This window comes from Pyxicephalus adspersus, chromosome 5, assembly GCF_032062135.1.
Source record: "Pyxicephalus adspersus chromosome 5, UCB_Pads_2.0, whole genome shotgun sequence".
Classification (NCBI taxonomy): domain Eukaryota; kingdom Metazoa; phylum Chordata; class Amphibia; order Anura; family Pyxicephalidae; genus Pyxicephalus; species Pyxicephalus adspersus.
In genome coordinates, this window is record NC_092862.1 from 141681261 (window position 1) to 141695340 (window position 14080).

Consider the following 14080-nt stretch of genomic DNA (forward strand, 5'->3'; position numbering starts at 1 on the left):
GAGGGGTCACCAGCAGGAGGAAGGAGGCCCTAATTCCTCTATATAGATAGAATTGTGGGGTCACCATTACTAGAGGGGTCACCAGCAGGAGGAACGAGGTCCTGATTTCTCTATATAGATAGAATTGTGGGGTCACCATCACTAGGGGTCACCCGCAGGAGGAAGGAGGTCCTGATTCCTCTATATAAATAGAATTGTGGGGTCACCATTACTAGAGGGGTCACCAACAGGAAGAAGGAGGTCCTGATTCCTCTATTTAGATAGAACTGTGATGTCATCACTAGAGGGGTCACCAGCAGGAACAAGGAGGTCCTGATTTCTCTATATAGATAGAATTCTGGGGTCACCATTACTAGAGGGGTCACCAGCAGGGGGAAGGAGGTCCTGATTCCCATATATAGATAGAATAATGGGGTCATTATCACTAGAGGGGTCACCAGCAGGAGGAAGGAGGTCCTGATTCCTCTATTTAGATAGAACTGTGAGGTCATCACTAGAGGGGTCATCAGCAGAATTAGGTCCTGATTCCAATATGATATATAATATTGTGCCCAATTCTGGAGACTCAAGAAACAACAAATACATAGATGTCAAACACAAACGTTCAAGGTCTGAAGGATAAAAAGCATCAGAGATAATCAGTAAGAAACAAGAGCTTAATATGTCCTTCTTGAGGAAAGAACCAGGGGATAAGGAAGGTGGGTAGAATGAACACCCTTAAATACATGAAGGGTGTGAATAAGAATCAAGCGAGCAGTATTAAGCTAATATCTGGAAAACTATGACATGACGATTAACAAACTTGATGGACCACTTGGTATCTTTCTGCCACCACTCCTTTATGATATCTGTTGTGTTCCCAAGACAGAAGTTCAAAGGAAATCTCCCTATAGGACACAAATCAAATACCCTAATGGAGGATGGGAAAGGGGGGCGGTAATTTCCCATGCTTTTCAACTTTTGAAAAAAAAGGTCTGGCTAGAAAAAGACTTTAAATATGAATTTTTAATCTTGGCACAACCCAATTCTAATTCTCCACCCTAAAACGCTACCTAGCTGACATTTCATATTCAATTGATAGAACTTTTAAACAACAACATGGAACCATGGAAATGAGTATAATCCATCCCTCACTGTTCTTCTTGCTATTATATTAAAACAGTCACGATGCTTCTTAACAAAGACCGACCGAGAAAACACAAATAATGATGGAAATTACAGGAAAAGCCCACAAAGGCATCCAAATTACCCAGAGAAACAGAGAATGTTCTGTGAATATGGATTTACAGCATTGAGAGTTGAGGCTGGGTCATTAAGGGACTTTCACGAGGACACTGGGATTTGACAAGAGACACAGAGCTCTCAAGCACAGTTCTGTTTGGCACACTCGAACATGTTCATACGGTCGTGGTAGCTGAAGTGTCCTTTATAATCTTCAGAATAAAATTACTGCGCAACAAATGAGATGTATTTGAGTTGGAAGGTCTGGAAAATGTCACTCTCACTAGTGCGCCGTGAATTGTTAATACAACCTGGTCCAAAATAGATTTATTGACCTTTGTTTGAAAAGTTTGTAAGTGTTACTTGTGTTATTAGTCCCGCACAGGGCCGCAAACCTCCGCTGATGCATCATCTGCCATGATGAAATTTTTCTTTCCATCTGCTAGCAAGGACACAAATAGCCTTTTAATTTAAAGTTGCTGAACATGCTCTTAGATGCAGGATCTTCCCAGAAATTAATACAATAGAAAGGAAAATAAAATTTAAAGATAGTTAGACGGGCACGGCCGATGCTCCACAATGAGAATTTCTCCCCAGAGATACAATATAAGCATGCCAGGATCTGTTAAAACACAAATTTGGATCTTTCATGAATACCATTGAAATATATCAAATTGCATATTCATATAGTAACCTTAGGCAGCTAAAAATAATTTTCTATATTAGGCAAAATTGCACGCAGAATCAAATGTTCTCATTTTCTCTTATTGAAGGCTCTGCAGAGCAAAAGGACAAAAAATTCTAAACATATATTAGAGAAATTAAACATTCATTGTGTTATAATATATTTGAATTCTTTTATTACGGAATACAATCTTTTAATTGCCGGACAGTCATGCAATTCTGAACAGTTGTTCTACTATTTTTTTTTTTAATTCTAATTTTAATTTTTTTACTTTTTTTTTTTTTTGAATTTGTTAAAGTTGAACTCTAGGCTGACAAATGGGAGACAGATAATTCAGCTTTGCAATGATTAATATATTATAATATGTATGTAATACATGCAGCAAAAGTACCTAATCTTAAAGAACTAAACTCAATTTAATTTCGGCAGATCCCTCAATCTCTCCGGAGCTTTCCTGGATTAGGTCCCACATTGGTAGGAAGGTGTATTACAGGAAGGCACCGGATGGATCCAAAAAGCACCGAGCATCACCATCCTTTTTTTTTCATCTTTGGGCTTCTGACTACCTCACCCAGGCGCAAGATCGAGTGACGTATCTGCTGTAAATGGCAAAAAAAGAGTGCCAATCCCACGTGCATTTAGGAAAAAGCCCCCTCTGCACCCTCTGCCTGTAATTGGCCATGCCCAGAAAGAGCAGCAAGAAGCTGATGGGTGCTACCATCTTTTTCCCCTTCTTCTGCATAAATCACCCGATATCACACTCACATTGCGCAGGCATGAGATCGGGTAATGTAGCCTGCGGTTGGTGGGGAGAAAAAGGGTGCCAATCTCACGCATGCGTAGTGAGATTGCAATTTTTTTCCCATTGAATGAAAAGCTCCTTCTGCCCATGTCAGATATCAAGGAAGTAAAGCCAGAAGCCTCCTGGGATGAGTGGCGTGGGTATCCCAGGATGATCTGTGCTCCCATTCTGTCTATTGCCCCAGTAATAAAAAAAGGTATGGAGGTACTTCATGTTTTTTTTTTTTTAAAGGGATTTAAACAAAAGAAAAAAAAAGGTGTTTACTTGACCTTCCTGCCTCATTGCTATCCTTTTCTATTCAAATAGAGAATCTCTATCCAAGAACACATACTACAGCGTTGCAGCATTGCAGCTCTGTCAGCTCTGCTCCCCTGATTGCTCTTGCGGGTCCCAAAAAATTTAATCTCGACGGCCGAATTTACACAGGCCGTTCTCGCGTACATGTTCCGTAAGCGAGAACGGCCCGATTTGCTGCGGGGTCGAATTTTAGAATTTTGCTCACTCATCCCTAATCAGAACAACTTGTTTCTGATTGGACACTAAACGTGAGTTACAAGAGTGCACTTGCACTGTATCAAGGTAACCTTTGCTTTGCTCATGCAAATTTGAAAAAAACAAAAAGTATTCTTTCTATTTACTTTATTGTTCAAGTATTCACTGATATAAAGTGCAATGTGTGCAACCCACTGGAAAAAATGTAAGGGCGGATTTGAATCCTTGAAATATAGATGGCTTACAAGCAGTGCCTATTTGCCCCACTGCACTTCATTAGATTGTGAGCTCCTCTGAGATACAGTAAGTGACACGTCTATGGACTCTGTAAAGTGCTGCGGGAAATACCAATGCCGTATAAATGCATAAATAAATAAAATAAAAAGTCCACATTTAAAATGAAAGTCACCCTTAAAGAGAATCTGTTACTAATGTGTGCAGCAGTCTGAAACGATTAACCTTATATTATAATTCTGCATGCCGACCCATGAAACATTTATATCAAGCTTTGGATTTAGCTTTACTTTGTGTGTCTGGGAACATGTTTTGGAGCCATAAGTGAAGAATGAGAGTAACTGCCTGATCCATGGATAGCACTTTGTTCTGTAATACTGGTATGCACACCTAGGTGATGGCATGTGGTGGGGTATTTGGCATAGTAGCACCTCTCATAGGTAACCCTGCACATTATGATCATTTAGCACTGAATATGCAGATCCTTCCATTGTGACAGCTGTGACTGGTTCACTTTACTTAACTAATAAAATCCATTTTTTCTCTCTCTTTTATTCTGCTTTTGCTATTAACATAAAAGATTTTGCTACAGAAACAGAATAACTGAGCTTCGTATTCGTCCTGGCAGCAACATTCAAGGACTATTTATAGTTGTCGCAGTCACAAAATGTTACGCTACACCAACCCATAGAATGAAAAAAAAATAGATGCACATACTCCAACGAAGAGCTCTAATGGAAAACAAAGAATTTATTCTTCGTGCCTTCCCTGGTCGTCAATGACAACACGTGTGATAAGAGCACTTATCCTTCTTTCTAACAACTTTTGGTATGAAGGTTGCTGCAAAGAATTGTTTAGTGCGTACACGACTGAGACCTGTGTGACACGCTGAGATGAAATTTTCAGCAGGTTCCTGAACTTTTCTGTAAGCGTATGAGCTAAATGATAAATAAGGATAAAATTAGATGCAAATAGTATAAAATCACAGTAAAAAAAATTCTAAGATCTGCAGTTTTAGTTACCATGATCCCTGGTGACCCAGCTATGAAGGACGTTACCCAGGAACATCTTGGTATGGGGTCCTGTAGTGCCACCTTGGGACCTGTACCCATCTGTTGGGTGAGTTGGTCCAGAACAATGTTGGGCAGTATGGTTTGCCCAGTGGTTAGCACTCTGGCCTTTGCAGCACTAGGTCCCAGGTTCGAATCTCAGCCAAGGTATTTGTATGTTCCCCCCATGTTAGCGTGGGTTTCCTCTGGGTCCTCAGGTTTCCTTCCAAAAACATGCAGTTAGGTTAATTGGCTTTAAAACAAATTGCCCTTAGCCTGTGTTAATGACAATAGTAGGGACATTAGATTGTGAGCTCCTTTGAAAGACAGCCAGTGACATAACTATGGAGTTTGTAAAGCGCTGCATAATATGTTGGTGATATATAAATACTGGATAATAATAATAATGTCAATGCATATAGACAGGAAATGAATGAAAGAAGCTGAACAGCCATGAAAAAAGTAATGAAAATAGTTGCAAATATTATTTTATGCTCAAAAAAGGCAACTCAGTAAAATAAATGCCATCCAGTTGGGTTACAGATAACCTTTAAGGAGGAATTTCCACTTATATTTACCAAAAAACACTTATATTTGCCAACAATGTCATTGGGAAGGATGTTAACCAATGATATATACAAAAGACAACCCTACTTTTCCATGCAGGCCAGCTATGTCTTATGTTCTTCTAAAATGTTCTTACTGCCACTTCTCCTCCGACATTTTTATTACTGAAAGAACTTTATCTGGTTCTGACTTCTACCTTTGCTTTGCTGGCCTCCATCATGACCGCAACATACTGTGCATGTAAACCCAACACTGTACTGGGTAAGCATTTAGTGTACAGATTGTCATAGCAAGTCCTGTCCTGCCATTTTTGGGCCTAAACCTCTCCAATTCCAATTCCAGGCTCAGGTTGATCCTCAGTGCACTTCCTATCTCTCTGCCATCTAGTTGTCCGTTTGGATTTTGTGTATTTGACCTCGGCCCGTTACCTGACTTTGCTTTGTCTGCCTGTCCTGACCTCGGCCTGTTACCTGACCTCACCTTATTTGCCGCTTGCCCTGACCTTGGCCAGTTCAATTACTTTGACTTGACTCGCTGTGTCCGGCCTCATCACCCGCCTGGGGGCCGTGACCTGGTGACCCCCTTGCAGCAAAGCAGCCCGGTGATCATTAGGGTCACTGGCCCATCTCTCCTTGGGGTGCGCTGGTGAAGACCCGGGGCTAATTTAGATTCTGCACCCCCCAGGTAATCCCATGTCACCTGCCAGGGGGAGGCAACCCGTAACAAAATGATTTAGGTAAGAGGAAAAATGTGATTAAAAATAATATTGGAATGCTTTATAAACATACCTTCCTTAACAATAAACTTGTTTAAAAGCTCCTGTTATGCCTTCTGCTGACCTCACGCATTTCAAGTCTGTATCACATCTTTTTTCTTTTATAAAATCAATATTTTTCATTATATTGGTGATTTTTTTAATGGTGCCACATACAAGGTTGTTATTTTGTTCATCTCAATCCAATTTAGGATCTGAACAATGTTAGAAAAGAATATGACTTTCATTAAAATGTTAATTCAGGTAATTTTCGTTCTACGTGGTCTTAAAATATCAAAAGGAAAAGTTGATTTTTCTGCACATGTTGCAATGAATACACAAAGAAGATACAAATGTAACAACCACAGTTATAGCACAGATCTTTTGCAGGACTGTAGGGACTTTTGAAGATGATTCCAAATATTTTATTTTTCCATGCAGGGGAATGTTTTGAGCATAGGCTCCAAAGGTAGCTGAAGTTAGGTATACATTTGAGACAGGTAGGAAAGATAAGAGAATGTTCAAACAAACAAGTATTCCCATGGATGGTTTATAAATAATAAATATAATAACAATAGGGCGGCACGGTTGCTCAAAGGTTAGCACTCTGGCCTTTACACCACTGGATCCCAAGCTCGTATGCCGACCAGGACACTATCTGCATGGAGTTTGCAGGTTCTCCTCGTGTTTGTGTGGGTTTCCTCTAGGTATTCCGGTTTTCTCCTACATCCCAAAAACATAAAGTTAGGTTAAATTGGCTTCCCCCCCCAAAAAAAATAATTAGACTGTATTACTGACATATGACTATGGTAGGGAGATTGTGAGCTCCTTTGAGGGACAGCTAGTGACATGACTATGGACTTTGTACAGCGCTGCGTAATATGTTGGCTCTATACAAATGCTGTGTAATAATAATAATAATAATAATAATAGGCACCCAGGAGCGGTAAAAAGCTGCCATTTGTAAGTGGCTGCAAATGCCTGGCAGCAGCTCCCTTTTCATCACTTTTTTGGGAAATTAAACCTCTTGCAAAAGCCTCTTTCAGATGTTTAAAAACACTTAGACAAATATTTTTAAGCATTTAGAAGAGGCACCTTTTAAAATGGCACCCATAGACAGGAGGTTAGATTTGGGTGAATGAGGAGAGAATCTTATGAATATATGAGTGCAAAAATATTGTTGGATATTACAAATAAAGAGAAAATCTACAAACTCCATGCAGATAGTGTCCTGGCTGATATTCAAACCTGGGACCCAGCACTGCAAATTCCAGAGGGCTAACCATTGAGCCACCATGCTGCCTCATATACAGCTAAACTAGAACCTTTTGGGTGCAGAGCCAATCTAGAGAGACCTTGAGTAACACTAAGACAAAAACAAAAGTCTCATTCATAGCAGTGCATTACTTCTTTTTGCAAATTATGTTTCATTGCATCTCCACAACCCATCCTCTGTGCCATGGTGCATTGTGTTACCAAAATTGTTTCCGATCCAATTTTCAGCCCATTGAAGTAAAAAAGCAGTCCATTCAAAGACAAACATGGCATGGTATGAAGTCCAAAAACAAAATAAAAAAACAAAAAGATTCATTGAGCATTATAATATACAATTACCTATTAGATTTCAGTTTTGCAGTGTAAATGGTGCTCTTGGCAGTTTTTTTATTATATACTGGTGATCCATTTAGGGCTATAGTACTATGAAGCAGTTAACACTTCATATCCAATAAATGTCATTCTGGTAAACTAACCTTTCCTATAAGGTTTACTTTTAAGGATAAAACAAATCTGTTGTCAGTGAGTAACATAGATCTTTGCAGAATGGTTTAAAAGGCACCACGCTTGCAGACATGACATCACATTGACTTGGAACATCACTTAATGCATAAATCATTGATAGCTCAAATGTTAAATCTGGTGTTTATTTTAACTTTAGAGACTGGATTCAACTTCCGCCCATCAATTTCTATTGTTTGTCAAGTTATTTTCGCAGAGTACATATTGCAGAGTACATATTGTTTGTGACCATCACACCTATAGATACTTTTTGGATAGGAATATGGAGTTGTCCAGTGCTCTTACAGCTTTTCTGATTTGTTTCATAGAAGAAAATTGTTATTATTTGTGTTAGCCTGTGCAAAAAGGTTACCATTGAAATTTAGGGCTACAAATAGAGAAAGAGGCAGAGTCTTGGATGTTATCCATGATCCATAGTTTTGCTTCATGCTTTGGATGTTATCCATGATCCATAATTTTGCTCCATGTCTTGGATGTTATCCATGATCCATAATTTTGCTCCATGTCTTGGATGTTATCCATTATCCATAATTTTGCTCCATGTCTTGGATGTTATCCATGATCCATAATTCTGCTCCATGTCTTGGATGTTACCCATGATCCATAATTTTGCTCCATGTCTTGGATGTTATCCATTATCCATAATTTTGTTCCATGTCTTGGATGTTATCCATGATCAATAATTCTGCTCCATGTCTTGGATGTTATCCATGATCCATAATTTTGTTCCATGTCTTAGCTTTATCCTTAATATGGATGTTATTTTTTTCTTTTTAAATCAGATTTTGCACAACTAAAAAGGCAAAATGTTTTCCAATACAAAAGTTTTAACCCACCTTGGTATGTTCTAACGCAAAATATTTTTCATTTTTTGGCCGTTATGCATTGCAAAGTTCCTTTTAATTCTTGTTATTTGTCCTCTCTATTTATTAACAATACACCGTACATCAAACTTTCTTATACTCTGCTAAACTTCAGCTTTATCTTCAAGTTCCATCTGTTTCCACAAGCCATCTGTGTTTCTGTTGTGAACTATTCCTTGCTTCTGTTTCTCTGTTTATATCCTGAACATTCCTCAGAGCTCTTAGTGAACATGGATTCTACTCTATCCCATTTCTAGTTGATGGCAGCTTTGTCGCTGGCTTTATTTTCAAGGTCCCGAGGTGCTTGAAACCTGTTATTCACTTGAAGAATGAATTTCCCCTTTTTCATTAAACTTACATTTCAAACATCAAAGTGACTCTGTAATATGTTTATGTGCCAGGCAGTCTCCAATTCAGCTTTACACAAGTCAATGACTCAAGGTTGTAGTTGATGTGCTGGATCGGTAAGGGTAATATTAGTGGCTGATTCATTTTTGGGATGTTTTTTTTTAGGGATTATGCTAAAATAAATACAAAGACAGACTAACTGTTAAAGAAAATGTCTTTTAAGGATCTGTATAGGAGTGGGAAAGCCAAATACATGACCAGGGTAGTTTGGATCTGCCACCCCATCTACCCTACTATCTCCTTCAAAACCCCCCCCCCCCCCCCCTCCATAAAAACACTTCCCACACAATAAAACTTTTCCTGCACCAAAAACATTTCCCACAAAACTTTTACCACATCTGAAAATGTTTTCCCGCACCTCCTTCCCACATCGCCTACCAGCCTTCTATTCCCCAAAAATACTCTGACAAAACCACTCTTTTTGGATTTAAAATGGCTGATAAGCAGTGGATTAATTAAAAATAACATAACTTTAAATAAACAATAAATAAATCAATAAATACCAATAAACAAATCATTATTTAAATAACATTTTATTTTATTAACCTAAATCAACATAAATTAACATATAAAACACATAACATAAATGTACTATTACTATATATCTTGCAATACCTGTACATATAAACTTTTTCTCAACCAATTACAAAAATAAATTTATAATCCAAAACCCCCATTTAAATTACTGTGCCCAATTGCACTATATCTGGGCACCCAACCACTGGCCTCCACAACCTAACATTTACCAAAAGGAAGGGTGGGTGGGAATTTTACTGCCTGCAAAAAACTGTCCCTCACTTCCGACGGACCCTCTTACTTATTCCCTTCTATTCTCCTACCCTTTACTTCCGACCTGATCTCTAGCTGATCCCACCCTTATCTTCTCCCACTCACATTAACCTTTAATAAACCTGCAGGGGCTTAGTCCCTTGCTGCGGGCCTCACTATGTATGGGCATTTTTTTGCTTTAATCTTCCAGATAATCTCTTCATTTGTATTGTGCATATTATCATTGTATTTTAGTTTTGATAATAGAGGTATCAAGCACCTGGTGGATGCCCCAGGTGATGATGCAGCTTTACCTAGAGCTCTGATCCTGGTTGTCTTGATGTTGGTGATAGGGGTGCCCAGTACCAGAAGGGCAGAGTGCCAAAAGGGGCAAATCTGTTGTTGTGTCCAACCACTCACCATCCATACAGTTCTGATGAAAGGGAAGAGTTAGAGCCCCCATAATTTTAACTGTTTTATGTTGCGTTAATGTAAAGTTAAAAAAAATCATCTTGAACGTATCTTATCATTTTACCTACATACACTTTATTATGCATCAGAATCCAATGCTTCTGAGTAGAGTTGGTGTTCGAATTTGGGTTGTCCTTATATTTGATCCAAATATGGGTGTTCGAATTCGGGTAGGCGCAACCTGAAAAGAAAACGAGATTCGACGGCAAAAATTCGGATGTATAAAATGTGTTACAAAAAATAAAAATTAATTTATTGAGTGTTTGTATTTATTTACATTTTTTTTTTTTTTTTTTTACAGGTTATCCTACAACGACACAATATCTCTTAAGCTGCGTACACACGTGCAATTTTTGTCGGAGCGGCACCCTCCTGCGCGCTCTTCCCCTTCCCTTGCATTAGGATCGCTCGTCATTCATCGTTTGTGGATCCGCCAGGACGGGGGAGCGTAAGTGGAGAAAATCCGGCCTCAGCGCTGACTTCATGGACTACAAAGCCAAGCTTCAAAGCTTTAACACAGAGCTCACTGTCACCAAACAAAATTATTTCTCCGCAGTCATTTCCTCTCAAGCTTCCAACCCACACAACCTCTTCTCAACAATTAATTCCCTCCTAAAACCCCACACCTGCTCCTCCCACAACATCCTTCTCTGCCCAAGACATTGCCACCTACTTTACAGATAAAATAGACAAAATCAGACATGATGTCTCTGCCCACCAAGCCACTCCAACCATACCCACCCCTTCCACCTGTAAATCATCACTGTCCTCCCTCAGCCCTGTTACTGTGGACGAAGTCTTAACTCTTCTCTCATCATCTCCATCTACTACCTATCCGCTTGACCCAATTCCCTCTGATCTACTCTGCACCCATTCCTCCACCTTGGCCCCTGCCCTAACCAAACTATTCAACCTCTCCCTTTCTACTGGTTAATACCCATTGGCTTTCATACATGCCATAATTCTCCCTATCCTAAAGAAACCCTCACTGGACCCCTCCCTACCCTCCAACTACCGCCCTATCTCCCTTCTCCCATATGTCTCCAAACTTCTTGAACGCCTTGTCTACAAAAGACTCACCCAGTACCTGAGCACCAACTCTCTCCTTGACCCCCTCCAGTCTTTTCCAGGTTTTAGAGCTGCCCACTCCACTGAAACAGCCCTTACTAAAGTGGCCAATGTCCTCATCAGAGCTAAGTCTCAAGGCAACTTTTCCCTGCTCCTTCTCCTTGTTCTTTCCTCAGCTTTTGACACTGTTGATCACCCTCTTCTAATACAAATCATGTGCTCCATTGGTATCAGTGACACTGCTCTCTCTTGGTTTGCTTCCTATCTTTCCGACCGCTCCTTTCAAGTTTTTTTGGTGTTCCCCAAGGGTCAGTCCTTGGACCGGTTCTCTTTTCTCTGTACACCTCCTCTCTCGGTAGTCTCATATCCTCCTTTGGCTTACAGTACCATCTCAAATCTATCTGTCCACCCCTGACCTGTCTCCCTCAGTCCTGGATAAGGTCTCATGCTGCCTGTCAGCCATCTCATCATGGATGTCTGACCGATTCCTGAAACTCAGCCTGGATAAAACAGAACTCATCATCATCCCCCCCTCAAATTCCAAATCCCCCCCTGACATATATCTAACTGTTATAACACTGTTGTTCGGCCCTCTCCTCAGGCACGTTGTCTTGGCATCAGCTTTGATTCTGCCCTCCCATTTACCCCCCATATTCAGAACATTTTCAGGTCCGGTCACTTTCACCTGGGCAACATCTCCAAAATCTGCCCCTACCTGTCCCCTGAGACCACCAAACTCCTTGTACACGCTGTTATCATCTCTCGTCTGGACTACTGTAACATCCTTCTCGCTGGTATTCCACTAACACGACTCTCTCCCCTACAATCTATTATGAATGCTGCAGCCAGACTCATCCATCCTTCCCTCCGCTCCTCTTCCGCTGCATCTCTTTGTAGTTCTCTCCATTGGCTTCCATTTCACCTTAGAATCAAATTCAAGCTCCTGTGCTTTGCCTTCAAATCCCTCCACAGCTATTGTCCCACTTACATTTCTGACCTGGTAAAAAAATACTCCCCCTGCCGCTCTCTCCGCTCCTCCAATGACCTACTAATGACTTCCTCACTCATAACCTCATCACACACATGGCTCCAAGACTTTTCTAGAGCTGCCCCGACTCTCTGGAATGGTCTTCCTCATCCTATTCAGCTTGCTCCTACTTTCTGCTCATTTAAAAGAGCGCTCAAAACCCATTTTTTCAAACTTGCCTACCCGTCTTCTTCTGTCTTTTGAAACCATCACTACTTCCCACCACTACATATCTCCAATCCTATTGTGTGTAAATTCCCTCACCTACTAGATTGTAAGCTCTTCGGGGCAGGGTCCTCTCCTCCTTCTGTGTCACTGTCTGTCTTTTGTAAACCCCTATTTAATGTACAGCGCTGCGTAATATGTTGGCGCTATATAAATCCTGTTTAATAATAATAATAATAACAATTATAATATGAATAATAATAAAATGATGAAATAATGAAAAATTTGCATTTTGAATGATTGGCCACTAGGAAGAACAATTTATTGTTTTAATAGGAAATGAAAGAAGACCGGTAGAGAGATTCGATTATCAGTGAATTTCAGATGGGTTTACTGGGGGAATAATTTATAAATAGAGCCCAAAGTGGATTTATATCTTTATTGGCTACTGAGGAATATGATTACATTAACATTTTTTAAGCCCCTTGCACCCAAAAAAAAAAAAAATTTGCCAAAATTTAGCCGAAACCCATTTTTTCTCATCTCTATGGTCTACAGACAGTTTTTAAAAAAATTAACACACACACGGAATATTTTCATTCATTTTCCTTCCCATTATTACAGAAATGAGAAGAGAAACAAGAGACATTTTGCAGCATTCACGTTCATCTGGTTTGCACAAATTGAATTCCCGTCTTTGATGTCTCCAGGAAGTCTACTTTGGCTTCGTCCTCCTAACTGCAGCTCGTGACCTCGACAATTTTGTCAAAAAGGAAAAGTTGAAGCAGCTTCTCTCCGTCCTTTCCTTCTGATTATACACAACAGCTCCTGGCAATCAATTTAAAACTGTTTTACTGGTTTCCCCGGCTATAAAAAGGCGCAGCGGCTGAGATAAAATGAGATCATATCAATTTGCTGCAGTTTGTAGCCTGACTCTGTGATCCCGCGTTCTGTTTGTGTTGTTTTTTTGCCTCTGGCTAAAAAGGTTATTTTTCTATATATAGGAATGTCTCATCAAATTATGTGCAGGCACATGCTGTACTGCGCGACCCTTGACTTCCAGTTAGAGACACGTTGCTTAAATATCAGATATGACCATAATACTAAATGCTTCAAATCTTTCTGTCATTCCAATGGGACATATAGGGGATGATTTACTAAAGGAATTCCGGCTGCCGCCTTACCATCCTGATTGGCCAGGTGGGAATGACGCAACTCTTGTTTTCTATGAATTTGCTATATAAGTACACAAAGCTGCGCATGCACATTTCTTAATTTGCATTACAGGTAGTCCCCGGGTTAAGGACATCCGAGATATGGATGACTCCTAGATACGAACGGGGATTCCCTGCTCGCTCGTGTGCAGGACGGAGGCTTGAAGGGGGAGGGCGGTTTGCATGACTTACAGAAGAAATCTTTTGCTAAACTCAGCTGAGGTTGTGAGTGATTTTAAAGGGGTTAGCTCTTTCTGCAGCCTCTTGTAACTCTTTAATGACAAATTCTACAGTTGGTTCTTTTTAAATATCAAAACACAGCTTGCTCCAGAGGTTAATGAATAACTATGCTCCATAAAAGTTTTTGTTTGTGATTAACTGACAGTGAGGATTTTATACAGTAACTGACACCATACTGCCTAATAATATGTTGGGACAAACATCTGTCCTAATTGTATTTATTAAAATAACGTCCCTGTTCCAACTTACATACAA